The following is a 15888-nucleotide window of genomic DNA, read 5'->3' as shown; positions in this document are numbered from 1 at the left end:
ATAAAACATGTAACTGAATTCTATGAGGGTCTATATAAAGCTCCGGAAGCACAAGAAATAGGCGAAGAAGAAATTGCGGTTCAAGAAGATGTACCAGATGTTCTCGTGGATGAGGTAGAGGCAGCTCTTAAGAGCATGAAGAACGGCAAGGCAGCCGGTAATGACGGTGTTACAGCCGAACTTCTAAAGATTGCTGGTAAAACAACTTGGAAAATCCTAGCAAAAATATACACAGACTGCCTAAAATCGAGACATATTCCAAAAAAGTGGAATTCAGCCAACATAATCCTTATTCACAAGAAAGGTAGCAAGGAAGACATTAGAAATTATAGACCGATCAGCTTGCTACCTGTGATATACAAGGTATTCACCAAAATCATTAACAACAGAATACAGAACACACTTGACGCTGCACAACCCCGAGAGCAAGCAGGCTTTAGAAGTGGCTTCAGCACAATGGATCATATTCAAACATTAAGGGAAGTAATGAGCAGAACAAAAGAATATGATCTACCACTGGCGCTAGCATTCATAGACTTCGAGAAAGCATTTGACTCCGTATACCCAAGAGCAGTCATAGAAGCTCTTGTCGACCAAGGAGTAGATAAACCATATGTCGAAACGCTAGCAAATATATACAAAGAGGCCACAGCTAGAGTAAGCATATATGAAAATACCCCAGAATTTCCCACTCAGAAAGGAGTCCGACAAGGAGACACCATATCCCCTAAGCTCTTCACTGCAACCTTAGAAAATATCTTCCGGAAATTAGACTGGAACAACCAAGGTCTATGTATAGATGGAGAATACCTAAACCATCTTAGATTCGCTGATGACATCATTCTAATTGCTAGAAGTCCTGAAGAATTACAACTGCAAATTAATGACCTTAATACAGCCAGCAATGAGGTAGGCCTAAAAATGAACCTAGCAAAGACTAAAATAATGTGCAATGATCTGATCGCCAACGTGGAAATAAAAATTAATGAAACCTCGCTAGAAGTAGTAGATGAATACATATACCTGGGACAGCTCATACATAAATCGGGATCACTACTTCCGGAAATCAACAGACGAATAAAACAAGCGTGGTCAGCATTCGGACGAAATTCCATAGTCTTCAAGTCCAAAATGCCACTATACCTCAAGAAGAGAGTATTTGATCAATGCATATTACCCGTCTTGACATATGGATGTGAAACTTGGATATTAAAGAGAGAAATAACGTCGAAACTCCAAGTAACTCAAAGAGCAATGGAAAGATGTATGCTAGGGATAACAAAGAGGGATCATAAAAGAATTGAATGGATACGGAGGCAAACCCAGGTGACTGATGTAATCCAAAGAATAAAATCCCTGAAATGGCAATGGGCAGGACATATGGCAAGAAGAACAGATAACAGATGGACCACTAGAACAACTATGTGGTACCCCAGGAACGCTAAGAGACCAAAGGGGTCTGATATTAGAAAATTAACAGGAACAACGTGGTCTCGAATAGCACAAGATAGAAAAATATGGGCGCAAATGAGCGCAAATTATTAGAACAAAGTATAACTAAGACATCGTCGAATAATAATAAGAACATAAAATAACATTGAAATAAGGGAGGCTGCACCGTAATTGGAAACGGTTGATAAAGCTACACATGATGATGATGATGATGATATATATATATATATATATATATATATATATATATATATATATATTTTCATTTAAAAATAAAAAGTTAAATATATTTACCAAAACCCTAACTTTAACCTGTAATCGCAGACGTCTCTAAAACGGTACACTCTAACAGACATATGGTCAATCTAACCACCACTATTTAAATTGACAAAATGCTCTAGTTTACTCCGAAGTAGTGTTTAACAAAAATTAAAAGTGAGATTTTAGTACTTTTTTATATCTACTTTGAATATAAATTATCCTTAGCATGGTAGTATTTGTTTCAGACAAAAATTATTAGACAAGTAGGTGAAAGAAATTTACGTTAAATAACATTATGCAAAAATTCTATTTATTAAAAAAAATGTAACAAAATATGCAAAACTAAGAACAACGGGTTAATATCACATATATTTATTTTATACCTAAATTTTAGCAAAGTGTTAAACATTATGGAGAACGCCAGTGCAGTTTACCGTGCCTTTTACTACAACGAAAGGTGGTTTTCTGCAAATTCCATTAATCGTTTAGAGGTGTAAGTTGGTTGAATGTACTGTAGTCATTGGTCGGCCTTGTTGTCTTTTTATTTTTCGCTGCTTTGACTGTAAAATTTTACTTAGCGCTTCTAATAGCATTCCTCTTTACTCTATGTAAATCTTTACTCATTTATTTTTCATTGTGGTAGTACTAATGTGTTACATCTTGATTATTTACCTAATTCATCTTATCAGCCTTTATCTTTAATCCATACTGATCACAGGTTTGTTTTATTTTGTTTATTAGATTTTGAAGGACTTCCCCGCAATTAGCCAGCACTAAGGTACCGTCGGCATATCTAATATTATGTACGGTTATACCATTAGCAATAATACATTCTGTTATCTCCATTAGGGCTTCCTTAATTATTTTGTTATGTCAGACCTTGTCAAAAGCTTTTTCAAACTCGATTGCATGTAATCATTTTGATTTATATCTCTGCATCTCTGGATCAGAACTTGGATACTGAACAGGACTTCTCTCGTACCCAAGCCACTTCTTAATCCGAATTGAGTATTGCTAATTCTCTCCTCTAATATCGTGTATATTCTGCTATGTATTACTCGCAGGAAGATCTTCAAAACGTGACTCATCAGACTTATTGTCCGATAATCACTGCATATGCACGATGTTTCTTTGGAATTGTGACAAATTTCGACTTAAGCCAAGCAGTTGGTAATATCTAAGTGTCATAAATTCTGTTAAAGAGACCACACAGTGCTTTAATTCCATTTTCCCCCAAAAAATTTGGTACTTCAGCTCTTACTTCATCGGGGTCAAGTGCTTTTCCCATTTTTCCGTTTGTATTGCCAATGTAACCTCACTTCCTGTTATAGGTGGACCTGTTATAGCAATCGGTGTATAGTGTTCTACTCTTTTATCTTCAAATAATTTAGAAATTCCATTTTTTTAACTCTTTATTGATATCTAATATTCTGTGTCCGTTTTTGTCCTTTAAACTTTGGGATAGTTGTTTACGGTTGATTCCGGCGATCTCTTTAATTTCTTGTGCAGATGAAATGTGTCATGTTTCTTTTCATAGTGTTTACTTTTATTACAAGTTTTACTATGAAATCGTATTTTCGCATGTCTTATCTTCTGCCTGATTAATGTGTGGATGGATCCTCCTGTATTCGTTTTTATCTGTATTTCTGATTTTACTTTTTTGGTCGATGAGTCTCAGTATTTCTTCTGTCACCCACCCTTGTTTTCTTTTTGTTTTTACTGCACTTAATTTTTTTTCTTGAACGGTCTTTAATATATCTTTAATTCTCGTCAAGTTTTCCTTAATACTTTCATCTTTGCTTGATGTCAACTTTATCTTCTGTTCTAATATATTGGTTAATTCTTTTTTTACGGTAACATTTGACATCTTTTCCCTATCAAAAGTAACTGTGTGCTTATTAGTCGTTGTAACTCTTTTCAATCTTAGTCTTATTTTTCCTACCAGAATATTGTGATTATGTTGGTAGATCTCGTGATCTGGTGATCTCCAGGTGTAAAAACGACGCTGTAGAAGTTTGAATTTGGTATTTGTTATTACTAGTTACTTTTCTACACAAAAGATGCCAGCATATCTCCTCTTGTATTTCGTATTCGCAGACCATATTTTTCTATGATATATTCCTGTTCTCCTTCGCCACTCTTCGCATTAAAATCTTCCATGACAATATTGAGCTCGTGTTTTTTGCTTTTTCTAAATCATGATAAAATTTTTCAATTTTTTCTTCTTTATAGTGTGGATATATATATACTTGTAATATATTCACATTTATTGTTATTGTTTGTATTTTTACTTTACGCTTCGAGCAAATGCTCAATTTGTATTTATGAGACCCATGTTAATCTTATTTAAGATTATAAAGTAAATTAACTCAAATATAGCTCCAAATATCTTTATTTCCAATCAAACCGTAACATAATTTAATAATTAAAGGCCCACATCGAAAACCGTTAACAAAATTTCAACATCTTGATAATGTGTTTATTTTACTGATAATTGACTTAAATTGAGTATAAATAACCGTAACCATCTTCAATAAAGTGGATATTTGTTTACTTACGGAACACATTGACTGAAATTTGAGTTCCTCCCACTGAATTTCGAAGTTTTTAAAGTCTTAAAGGAAATTGTATGCTATGGAGCAGTGAACTCTGGATACGTGACATATCTATATATACATCCTAATGGCACCTCTAAGTAATTTAGACCTGGTAACTGTTACCAGTAGGCCACATTCGTTAATTAAAAAACGAATCTTTGTGAATAAAATTTTTATAGAATATACGAGGGCGTATCAAATAAAAATGACCTCTTGTGCAAAATACATTTTTTTAGTATATTTTAAATTAGGTGTTAATATACATATATTTTTACACAGTGCCACTGTACATAAACAACTTTGTGGATTAAAATATACTACAATAGTATATTAGGAATATAGGTAAACTTAATAATCAATTTATGTTATTGGTATAGATGCAAAATGGCAATTGAAAAGACAACGTTTTCTAAAGACTCTTCTTCTTTAAGATCCATCTTCTATCGAAGGTTGCAAATCATCATGGCTATGCAGACCCTGTTGACTGTCTCTCTAAATATTTCTGCACTACTGCAATAATGAGTATTTTTGCCCTCTCATAACATGGCCTAAGTACTCAAGTTTTCTTCTTTTGATAGTCAATATTATTTCAGCTTCATTTCCTATTCTTCTAGTAACTTCTGCGTTTAACATTCTTTGAGTCCATGATATTCGTAGGATTCTTCTGTAACATCAATATTTAAGGGCGACCAACTTATTGAGATGCACTTGTTTTAATGTCCATGCTTCCAAGCTATAAAGAAGGGTAGTGAATACGTAACACCGAAGCATTCTTAAGCGTAGTCCTAACCTTATATCCCGACAACAAAGGAACTTTTTAAGTTTAACCAATGATGCACGTGCTATTTCAATACGTGTTTTAATTTCTTTGCTTTGGAACATGAAAAATACCAAATTTAGACTTTGGTCTAAATTTGATATTTTCCATGTTCCTAAGTATTTGTAGGTATCCACACACTCAATTACAGTATCCTCAAGAATCATGTGGATGTTTGCATCTGCTGATTCAATAATGATCATGCATTTAGTTTTTTTTTTTAATTCATCCTTAGATCGTATTCATCACAACATTCATTAAGTCGTTGCATTATGTTCTGTAAATCATTGTTGTTATCCGTCATTATTACTGTATCGTCTACAAAACGCAAGTTATTCAAAACTTCTCCATTGATAGACATACCTTCTATTATTATAATTAGAGCTCCTCTTTAAATACCTATTCACTGTAGACATTGAAGAGTAGTGGTGACAGCACGTAACCCTGGAGGACTCCTCTCTGTATTTTGATATCTCGGGTGTTCTGATTGGCAACTCTTACCTTGGCAGTTTGATTCCAATATAGATTAGATATAATTTTCATATCACGACTGTCAATATTTTTGCTTTTTAATAGATCTACAAGCTGTTTATGTTGAACTTTATCAAATGCCTTTTTAAATTCTACAAAACATAAGTACATGACCTGATTCATATCCATGCATCACTCTGGGCTAGCACATTCAAGCCGAACAAAGCATCTCTTGTGTCCATACCATTTCTAAAGCCAAATTGTGTGTCACTAATTTCATATTCAATAGTTTTAACAATTCTGCTGTGTATTATTATCAAAAATATGTGATCCATTAAAGCTATTGTTCTGTGATCTGAGCAGGATATTGCACTTGACTTTTTGGCTATTACCACAAAGGTCGATTTCAGCCATTGTCTGGGGATTGTGGCAGATTGATAAATTAGATTAAAGCATTCAACCATTACATCAATAACATCTTCATCAATGAGTTTTAATAATTCGATAGGCACATCATCTGGTCCGGTAGCTTTGCTCTCTTTTATGTTTTTGATGACATAGATGACTTCTTCTCGTAACATTGGTGGTCCGGTATCCTCTGTGGTTTCTAATGAAACTTCTTCTCTTTCATCATTAAACAGTTTTTAGATGTAATTTCTTATTTGTTCTAAAGACTTGTCATTTCTTTGAGTTTTTGTGTAAATTCTTCTTGTCTCTTTTGCCTCTCGAATTGTCTTTCTGATGTTTTTCTTTATATTTATTCAAGTTTTTTGCTTTATGTTTTCTTCTTTCTTCCATAAGTTCAAGAATTTCAATTGTCATCCAAGGTTTTGTTGTTTCTCCAAGTGGTTTGAGGGTTTCTTTTCCAACTGACTAAAAGGGTATCTTGAATTTTTCCGCATTTTTGATCAATATTTAAGCTCTGGTTTCCTCGAATGCGGTATCGAAATATTGCGGCGAATGACGTCATAGAAAACTGTACCATGCACAATGATAGCAATGGCTTTCAAGGAAGCGTTGGAAGCCACCGCAACGCAATATGACGGTGCCGGCATATTGAATGCGGTAGCCAATGCGGCGAGAAACATTCTGTTAACGGTTTATTGCAGCGGTGAAGTGTGGTGATTCGTTTGTGTTTTTATATTGTAATAACTTTCAACTGATAAAATAGGTATACCTATATGTTTTATCTTATAAAGTTAACGTTATTTAAAAGTGTTTTTTAAGCGTAATGTGTTCTGGACTACACACTGAATGGACAAGTGAGCATGACGAAATATTGATAAATTTTGTTAGAAACCATGAATGTTTATATAATGTTCAATGTAAAGATTACAGGAAAACCCAACTAAAACAGAGTTTGTGGAAAGAACTAGCCCAGATACTTCAAATAACAGGTAATACAATAACAAAAATTCTAACTAATATCAAAAATATTTATTTATATTAATTTATATTTAAATGGGAATAAGCCACAATTAAAGGTTAAAATACGTTTATTGACGTTTCAATTTCCACTTCGGAAATCGTTCTCAAAATACAAACATTAGTAAATTAAACAAATTTTGTTTCTTGTTATTTAGTGAAAAATTCTTCTAATAATTTAATTTTATCTGACTCATTATCGGAAAATTATTATCTGAAAAGGATTATCGGAAAAGCTTAAAAGGATAGGAAATAAATTCAACATTTCAACAACATTCAAAACAACAAACACGTTGAGATCTATTTTGTCCAAAACCAAACCTAACAATGAACAAGAAAGGACAAAGAATTGCATTTATAAAATACCTTGTGAATGCGATCAGTTTTATTTAGGTGAAACATCAAGACCATTAAATGTTAGAATAAGTGAACATCAATCCTATATTAAAAATAGAGAATTTGATAGATTTCAAATCTGTAAACACGCATGGGATAATGAACATAGGGTTCAATGGAATGATTCAAATATAGTCCTAAAAGAAACGGATGGTAAAAAGAGAAAAATCAAAGAAGCGGCTCTAATTATGCTAAATGAGACCAATTGTGTCGCGAATTCCTCGGCAGAATGTAGTAGGATCTGGTTACCCATATTGAAAGAGGAAGTTATTAAAAGAAAAATACCAGTATTGGTAAGTCAGTAACATATAGAGAATACATCATTTATGTTTTTTAAATAACAAACATATAAAATCGGAATTTGGTGTTTATTGAAGGTAAACTAAATGCACGATCAAATACTTACCATGTCGGGATTGTATTATGAGGTTTTTTCCTGGTTTTTCCCTCATAATTTACTATGGAATCACTAACAGGAGAATTTTACTGTCATCATGGCATGTATTTGTCTTTTTAAAGACGAATTACAGGTTATGATCTTTTCTGACGGATATTCTCAAGTTAAAGTTGATTTCATGTAATCGAATGAACTATCTTATAAGTAAAGTCGTCCCAGGAACGCAACTCAACAATATTGGCAATATTATTTTAAAGTCGTCTACTTTAAAATGTATAAGGTATGTCTGAATTGTCAATATAGATGAGTCAGATAAAATTAAATTATTAGAAGAATTTTTCACTAAATAACAAAAAACAAAATTTGTTTAATTTACTAATGTTTGTATTTTGAGAACGATTTCCGAAGTGGAAATTGAAACGTCAATAAACGTATTTTAACCTTTAATTGTGGCTTATTCCCATTTAAATATAAATTAATTTAAAATGCCACAAGAAAATAGCTTCAGAACAATATTTATTTATAATATTTTACATTGCTGTAATTCACTAATTTTCTCGATAATGTTATTCCTGCCATGCTACAGCACCGGGTCCATTAAAATATGTTTTAAATGTCTCACGAATTTGGACTACTATATTTGCCCCACGTACGTTCTTTTGAATTAGTGGAAGTAAATTTTCTGTAGGTAGTGGGTATTTCTCTCTATTATTACCTAGTTGATGTCGGAAGTATGTTTGATTCTCACAGAAGATTATATTATCCGTGGTTTCAGGATGCGTAGCAATTGGCTGAAAAAATATTCGAAAAAATGCACAAAGAATGCCAAAGCCGTTTTCAATTGTCCTGCGAGTTCGAGAAAGTCGGTAGTTATATATTGCTTTAGTCTTATCAGTCACTGATTGATTTCTTGGGTATGGTTTCATGAGATGTTCATGAAAAGCAAATGCCTCATCACCGAGAATAACATGAGGTACCAGGATATTCATACCAGGCAGTGGTTGTGGCGATGGAATATTAAATTCTGTTTGCAGAATCTTTTGTCCAAATCTGCTTTTTGAATATATGCCTAAAATGAAATATGTTGTATTAGAAAAATTAAAATTAGGTTAATTGTAATGAATTTACCTGCATCTCCTTCTCTCCCGTACGATCATATGTCTACTGCAACAAATTTATTGTCTGCATCTACAATTACCAACATAACCACTGAATAAAACTCCTTATAATTAAAAAAATTGGAACCACTATTTTTTAGAGCCTTTATTCGAATGTGTTTACCATCAATTGCTCCAACACAATTCGAAAAATCCCAAAGAGATCTAAATTTCCTAGATATTGTTTTGAATATTTTCTCTGTTGGTTGTGGCATTATCAAAGTGAGCATTCTTGTAACAATGAATTCAGCAACTTACTTTATGATTATACTAATCCATGAATGACATATTCTAAACTGAAACGCCAACGATCTAACAGATTCTCCTGTAGCCAAAAACTTAAAAAAACAACATCTAGTAATTCATGACACCCAACTCATTGTTTTTGATTTTATATTTATAGACAATTATTGCAGCAAGAGGTGGGGATATGTAAGAGATTATTACATAAAAAGATGAGGCAAGTTTAGCACGGGTTCATCTGGGGAAGCAGCGAAGAAAAGATCGGTCCAGCTATCAATCTTAGATAGTATCTCTTCGGCCAAGAGAAGGTAAATTTATATTTTCTTATTTTACTGATAATAAAATATTTTTATTTTATTTTCAGTACTTACAGCAATATAGAGCAGTCTGAATCTCAACAGAGTGTGGAAAATAGCACAGCTCATTGTAGAAATGAAGACGACTACATGGAGCAACAACCGTCTGAACTACTTATTACCGCAGTTGAAACTAATAGCAACAACATTTTAAATATCCAAGAAGCCGCAGCTGAAATTGTAAAAACTCCAAGAGTTAATAAACGCAAATATCCATCATAAACTACATCCACATCTGCAGATGAATGTTTGAAAATATTAAAACAAATAGCCGAAAGACAAGACCTAAAAAATATGGAAAAGCAAGATGAAAATGATTTATTCTTTGCATCAATAGCAAAAGTAGTTCAGGCTAGGCTTTGAATGCAAATTGGAAATTTAGTAGGAAATGCAGAGATTAAACAATTATCATTATTGACAAGTTTTGACTGTGAGTATAGACCATCATCAGCAGGTAGCTCCACATCAAACATTATATTTGCTACCGATGATGTAACTGCAATGGGACCATCCGCAACATCAGTAGCGGCGTATCCTGGCCTAAAATACTTTATAAATACTTGTATGTAAATTTATCAAATAAATGTACATTTCTTCAAAATAAAAGTATATGTAAGACTATGTGTTACTTTTGTATTTAATGTAGTCAATAGTAATGGAAGTACATACCTTAAAAACAGGCATAATTTCTGCTCAGGAGTTAATGGATTTGGAACACGGTTTGTTGGTATTGCACAAAGATCGTTTTTTATATATCCTAGGACGTAATCAAAAAAGACCGGCGTCAACCGAAAATATTATCTGAACTTATTTTCGTTAGTATGTAAATGGCGACAAATCAAAATTTGGTATGCACTCTCTACAGTTATATTTTTAAAAAGGTCAGATTCACTTCTTCTATTATTCTCTTTCTCTGATTCCTCAACATCTAGCACTACTAAAAGAGCAACATCGAGGTCATCCATGGTCGCTGCATTTCATTGCAGCAATAAAGAAACTTGATTTTTCCACCGTAATCTGACGTCATTCATCGCAATATTACGGTCGCAATTTGCCGGTACCGCTTTTGAGGAAACCATAGCTTTAGAGTTCATTCCTGGATAAGTTTTGGATGGTATTATAGAATTTCTATATCGTGTGTTGACGATAATATAATCTATTTGATTTCTGACTATTTTGTTGTTATTGTCAGCTGGTAACCTCCATGCCTATAATCTATGTTTAGGAAGTTTGAACAAGGTATTTGCAATTATGAGTTCCTCAATAATACAGAAATCAACTAGCCGATTGCCACTTTCATTCCTCTCCCCGAGTCCATATCGCTCCATACAATTCTCCACTTCTCCTTGGCCCACTTTAGCGTTTAAATCTCCCAATATAATATTTATATCATGTCTTTTAATCAGCTTTAAGACATTGTCAATTTGTTCATAGAAGTTCCCTATGGTGTCTTCATCCTTGTCTGCAGTTGGTGCATACACTTGTATTACATTTATTTTACGTTTTAAATGAGAGTTAAGAAACAGCATCAATACTCAATCAGAGTATTGATGCAATACTCTGCAGGGAACAAAGTTACAAACATCTTTTTGAGAATTCTCATCAACTGTAATGCCAACTCCCTGCCTGTGATTGCGGTTGTTGTTACCGGGATAAAACATTGTTCCATTTCTGGTGATTCATTTTGAAACTGAAGACTCTATTGAGGTTATATTTACTTTCATCGAAAAAGACGAGCTATGTGATATTTATGAAAATTTTAATACAATTTCTGAAGCTTTTTTCTTATGGCATTTTAATGCAATTTACTATTTTTGATGGGAATAAGCCACAATTTTACTTTAAGATTAAGTTTATTTGGTTTACGTTTCGATTTCCACTTCGGAAATCATTCTCAATATACAAAACATTAATTGTTTAAATTAAAAATTTAAGTAATGATAGCATGAGATCGAATCGATTTGAAAGGGATTTGATATCCTATTGTGATTTCGTAGTTGATTTTTTTCTAAAGCAACGTCACTTTTCTTCTTAGAGTGTCCTCTTCATTTATAAAAGTCGGCAAAACTTCTAACACATCTTTCTCTATGTGATTGATTATCGAGACTTGTCCACTTTCCAATGTTTTTCAACCATACAATTTTTTACATTTATGTATAGCATATTATTTTTTGATTAATTGTATATATTATATAATTATGTATTTAATATGTATTATATGTATTCACTCAACATTAAGTTCATTTCAAATTATCATAAAATAATTATCAGACATCGAAAGAATGACAGAAAATAGAATAGTACGACTAGCAAGAGACAAATCGCCAAATGGAAGAAGATCATTGGGACGACCGAGGGAAAGATGGTCAGACAACGTCAATTGAGGCTAAAAACCGAAGTAAAACAGGCGTTAAGCCTATTTATAAAGTAGGAAGAAGAAGATAAAATAATTATTGTTAAATGTAACAACGTTATTGAAATGATTATTATCATTAAATACGATTAAACTACATAAAACCACTCATTTCTCTTTAATTTGTATTTTTATTGTTCTTTTAAAAAGCGCCATCTATATGATTTGGATTTTTGCATACAACAACTTCTTTTGACCCCTAAAATAATAAGAATAGTCCATAATTACTAATAGTGTCTTCCACTGTTCTCTGTCTGTCCAATTTTGGCATTCTCTCCCTCTCTCTCTTTCACTCTCTCCCTTTTCAGTCTTGACCCTCCGGAGGGAGTGTATTGATCATTGTGATATCGTGTATTATCCATCTCCAACGACCTCTGATCTGGTCATTTATTTTAACTCATGCGTAAGTCTTTTGCATATTCGTGTAATTTGATCGATCCATCATGTTGGGGATCTGCCTCGTAATCTTTGGCCTTCTGCCTTTCCTTCGATATTAAGTCTTTCCATGTTTTCTGTGTCCCTAAATTCTCTAGATTTTTCTATTATTTGTCTTATAATCTGAAAGTGTTCTTGAGTACCTCTGCCATTGTCCAATAATTTGCTCTTGCGGTATTTCTCTTTGTAAGAAACTTTTGAACCTCTCATTGATTATATGTAGCATTAATTTGCTGGCATGTGACATAAGGGAGATGGTTCTATAGTTGTCGCATTTTACTCTAGTCGTCAGAGACAAAAATGCCACTGAACCTCTAAAAATCATAAGAATAAGCTGAAAACCCCCTTGCAGGGGGTAAAAACGCAAAATAATCGATTTACCAAGAATCTGTACCTATACCGAAGAAAAAAATGTTTCAAATAAAAAATGTAGCTGGGATAATTTTAAACAAGAATGTTTATAAGCATTTTTTGTGTAGAATGAACCGTTCTCTTAGAAACAACGCTTGAAGCGACCGTCGATTTTGCATGTCAGTTACGCGCGCGAAATCAATGTTCAATAAAATTTGTATCAGCTAGACGGTAAAACTTCGATATCTTTTGATTTAAGAGACCTATCAACAAATATTAAGATGCATTTTAAAGGTAAAGAGTTCAGCTTTCGTATGTAGTTTTCGTATTTCTTCGATTTCTTCAGGCATTTGGTTAATAAGTTCCTGGCGGTCATCATCTTATTCCCGGCAATATAACCTCCATATCTGTGATATATCGTCTCTGTTAGTTATTAGCGTTCCTGTGTGGTCTTCAACGGCCCAAGTTCTAACTTTAAAGTCTCTTATTATGTAGCGTATGTTTATAAATAGATCTCTTAGCTGAATGTTTTTTATCGTGGCTATCAATTTTTTTACATATCTTGTAATAGTATTGCTGTTTATCAGCCTTGCATCTTCGCTTTATTTCTTTGTATTATTATTTCCGAATTACATTAACCTCATATTTCTGGGTAAAATTTAATATTTGGTTAATGCCTCAGGTATCCTAACGGTTGCGCAGTCATAAGATTCTTCTCCCTGCTACACTTCTACTTTCTTGAATTTTTCCTTGCATATCAAACTAAATCATGTAATATTTTTCGCCACTTGTAATATGTCCCAGATACTGCAGCTTTCTGGTTTTGATGGTTTCTATTATTAACTTACTTTTGTACATTTTTCTCCTGACTTTATTGTTTGTTACAAAATCAATCCATGATATTTTAAGGATTCTCCTGTACACTCACGTCAACCTTGATATGTCAAAGTATGCATTGAAGAGAAGTGGTGACAGCACACAGTCCTGTATCACTCCAATTTTAGTTTCGATTTCTTCTGGATCTCTTATGATATAAATTTCTTATGGAACAATAATTGTAAGCAATAAACTCTGAATGGAATATCTTTTAATCCACTAATTGATTATCTTTCTAGAATTCATATTTAAATTTTTTGTTAATTGTTTATAATATTTTTTTGTTGAAAGACCAACTTTCTATTATATGTAGACGTCTGCAACTAAAAATAATCAACTAATAAACATTCAAAGAATATATTCTATTAAGCGTTTTTTACATTTACCTATATTTAGTTTACCGCACACATAGGTACACACTGTAGCCAATACAGCTATCTATTTTATCGTAATATATAATTCCCATATTGTCTGATTGGTCCAAGTACAGCATTCTAGAGAATCATTTTGATGGCAATGTAAACCAGTTCTTAATATCCAGAACGGATTATTTCGTGTGAGATGTCGAAGATTTACGCAAAGTATGCCTCTAGAACGGGTCAAGAAACCTTGCTTCATGCAATGCACATTGCACGTGTACAAATGGCATTATTAATTTTAAAATTCTTACAAAAACGGCATTTATTATCGATCATCGAAAACTTATGTTTGGCCGTGAAATTGGCGTCAGTGATATATATTAATGACTTCAAACACTAAAGTCCGAATTAAAAAACCTTATTCAATAACTTTTTTTACTCTTTGACTTTATTGCTATGGGGGGGTCAGCTCTCTAATTACAATTTTCTATATTTTCTACTTTTGGTTATACCAAATTTATATACCAAATTTATATATAGTTATACCAATATTATTCCTCGTTATAGACATCTTGTCTTAGAGTTTATATATAAAAATGTGTCATTCTATTAAAAAATTAATAACGTCATATAGGGGAGAGGCTGGTACAGTGGCCACCTTTAAATAAATATAAATCATAATATATTAATGAGTATCAACTTAAACAACGTCAAAGCCCTTGGTAAATTAAAAATGTACTCTGTAATCCCAAAAAGATACAGGTTATGCAGGAGTAACTAATTTTGTTTTTTCAAAAAATGTTGCCACTGTTGTACCAAACTAGAAGGTACAGTGGCCACAAAGGTAAGGTACACTGGTCATTACTTGCAATTCTTATATTTTTATTTATAATATTCATAAAAAAAGAAAAGTAATATTAATATTTAACAAATATTATAAGATGATAAATCCGCTTTAAAAGTAAACAAATTTGCTGTTCGTTGTGTTGCTCCAGCACTTTTTGGTTGGGTTAAAATGAGTTTAACATCTTCTTTTGTAATTGTGGCAGAATCTGTAACTGTAGGAAATGAAAACTGTATTCCGTGACGCCTTAGAAAATTTACATTGTATTCTTGACCAGAAGTAAAAACTTCTGTAACTTGTTCAATATAAAATTTTGTTGTTTGAAACCTCACGAGAACAAATGAATTCACTTCCACCATTCGCGAGGATATGTCTTCGTTAGAAATTTCATCTACTTCTGAAAATAGACTAACATCGTCGGAATCCACAACATCAGACAATTCAATGTCACTGTTACTGTCATCACTATTACTGGGTATGCTTTTATTTTTCTTTGCATTACTTCTATTCGACTTGTTTGAACTATCAATTTTTCTTTTAACTGTTGTCTTAGCTCTCTTCACTCTACTTTTACCTTGATACTGTTTCTGCTGTTTCCGCTTCTATTATTTTATAAATTGGTGTATCAGTTAAAATTTCAGTAGTCTCCCTTTTCCTTTGTTTTTTTATTGGCAATAAGGTAGCTTTAGGGTATGGTTGCAGTAATACAGGGGAAATAAATCGATTTTCGGGTGTGTCCTTGGAAGTTGCCATCGCTTTATAAGAAACAGTTTTCTTTTCAGGTGTTATTTCCGATGGTTGTTTATGATTTGTTTCTGGTATTTTGTCTGGAGAAGTTGATGTTGAAGGGAACTGAATATCCATTTGTGGTATATCGCTAACATTTGAATTATTTGGTTGTTGTTCTTCTTGACGTATGTTTGAAATGTCTGTTACGGTTAAAGCCATAAAATCATCGTCATTAAAAATGTTATCATTGAAACAGTCTGAGTAAACAATGAGTAGCTTTATAAGCTGATACCACATTTTTGTCCAGAA

At 32.8% G+C, this 15888-nt stretch overlaps 1 protein-coding gene across 1 annotated transcript in view; it reads left to right on the top strand.

The window, feature by feature from the left end:
* LOC140447946 (laminin subunit gamma-1-like) overlaps positions 1–15888 on the top strand; it is a 157497-nt gene that overhangs the window by 7266 nt on the left and 134343 nt on the right. The window lies entirely within an intron of this gene.

The sequence above is a fragment of the Diabrotica undecimpunctata genome, chromosome 8 (genome assembly GCF_040954645.1).
Source record: "Diabrotica undecimpunctata isolate CICGRU chromosome 8, icDiaUnde3, whole genome shotgun sequence".
Lineage (NCBI taxonomy): Eukaryota > Metazoa > Arthropoda > Insecta > Coleoptera > Chrysomelidae > Diabrotica > Diabrotica undecimpunctata.
Note: the sequence above shows the minus strand (reverse complement) of the source record. Positions and strands in the feature narration are given on the sequence as shown.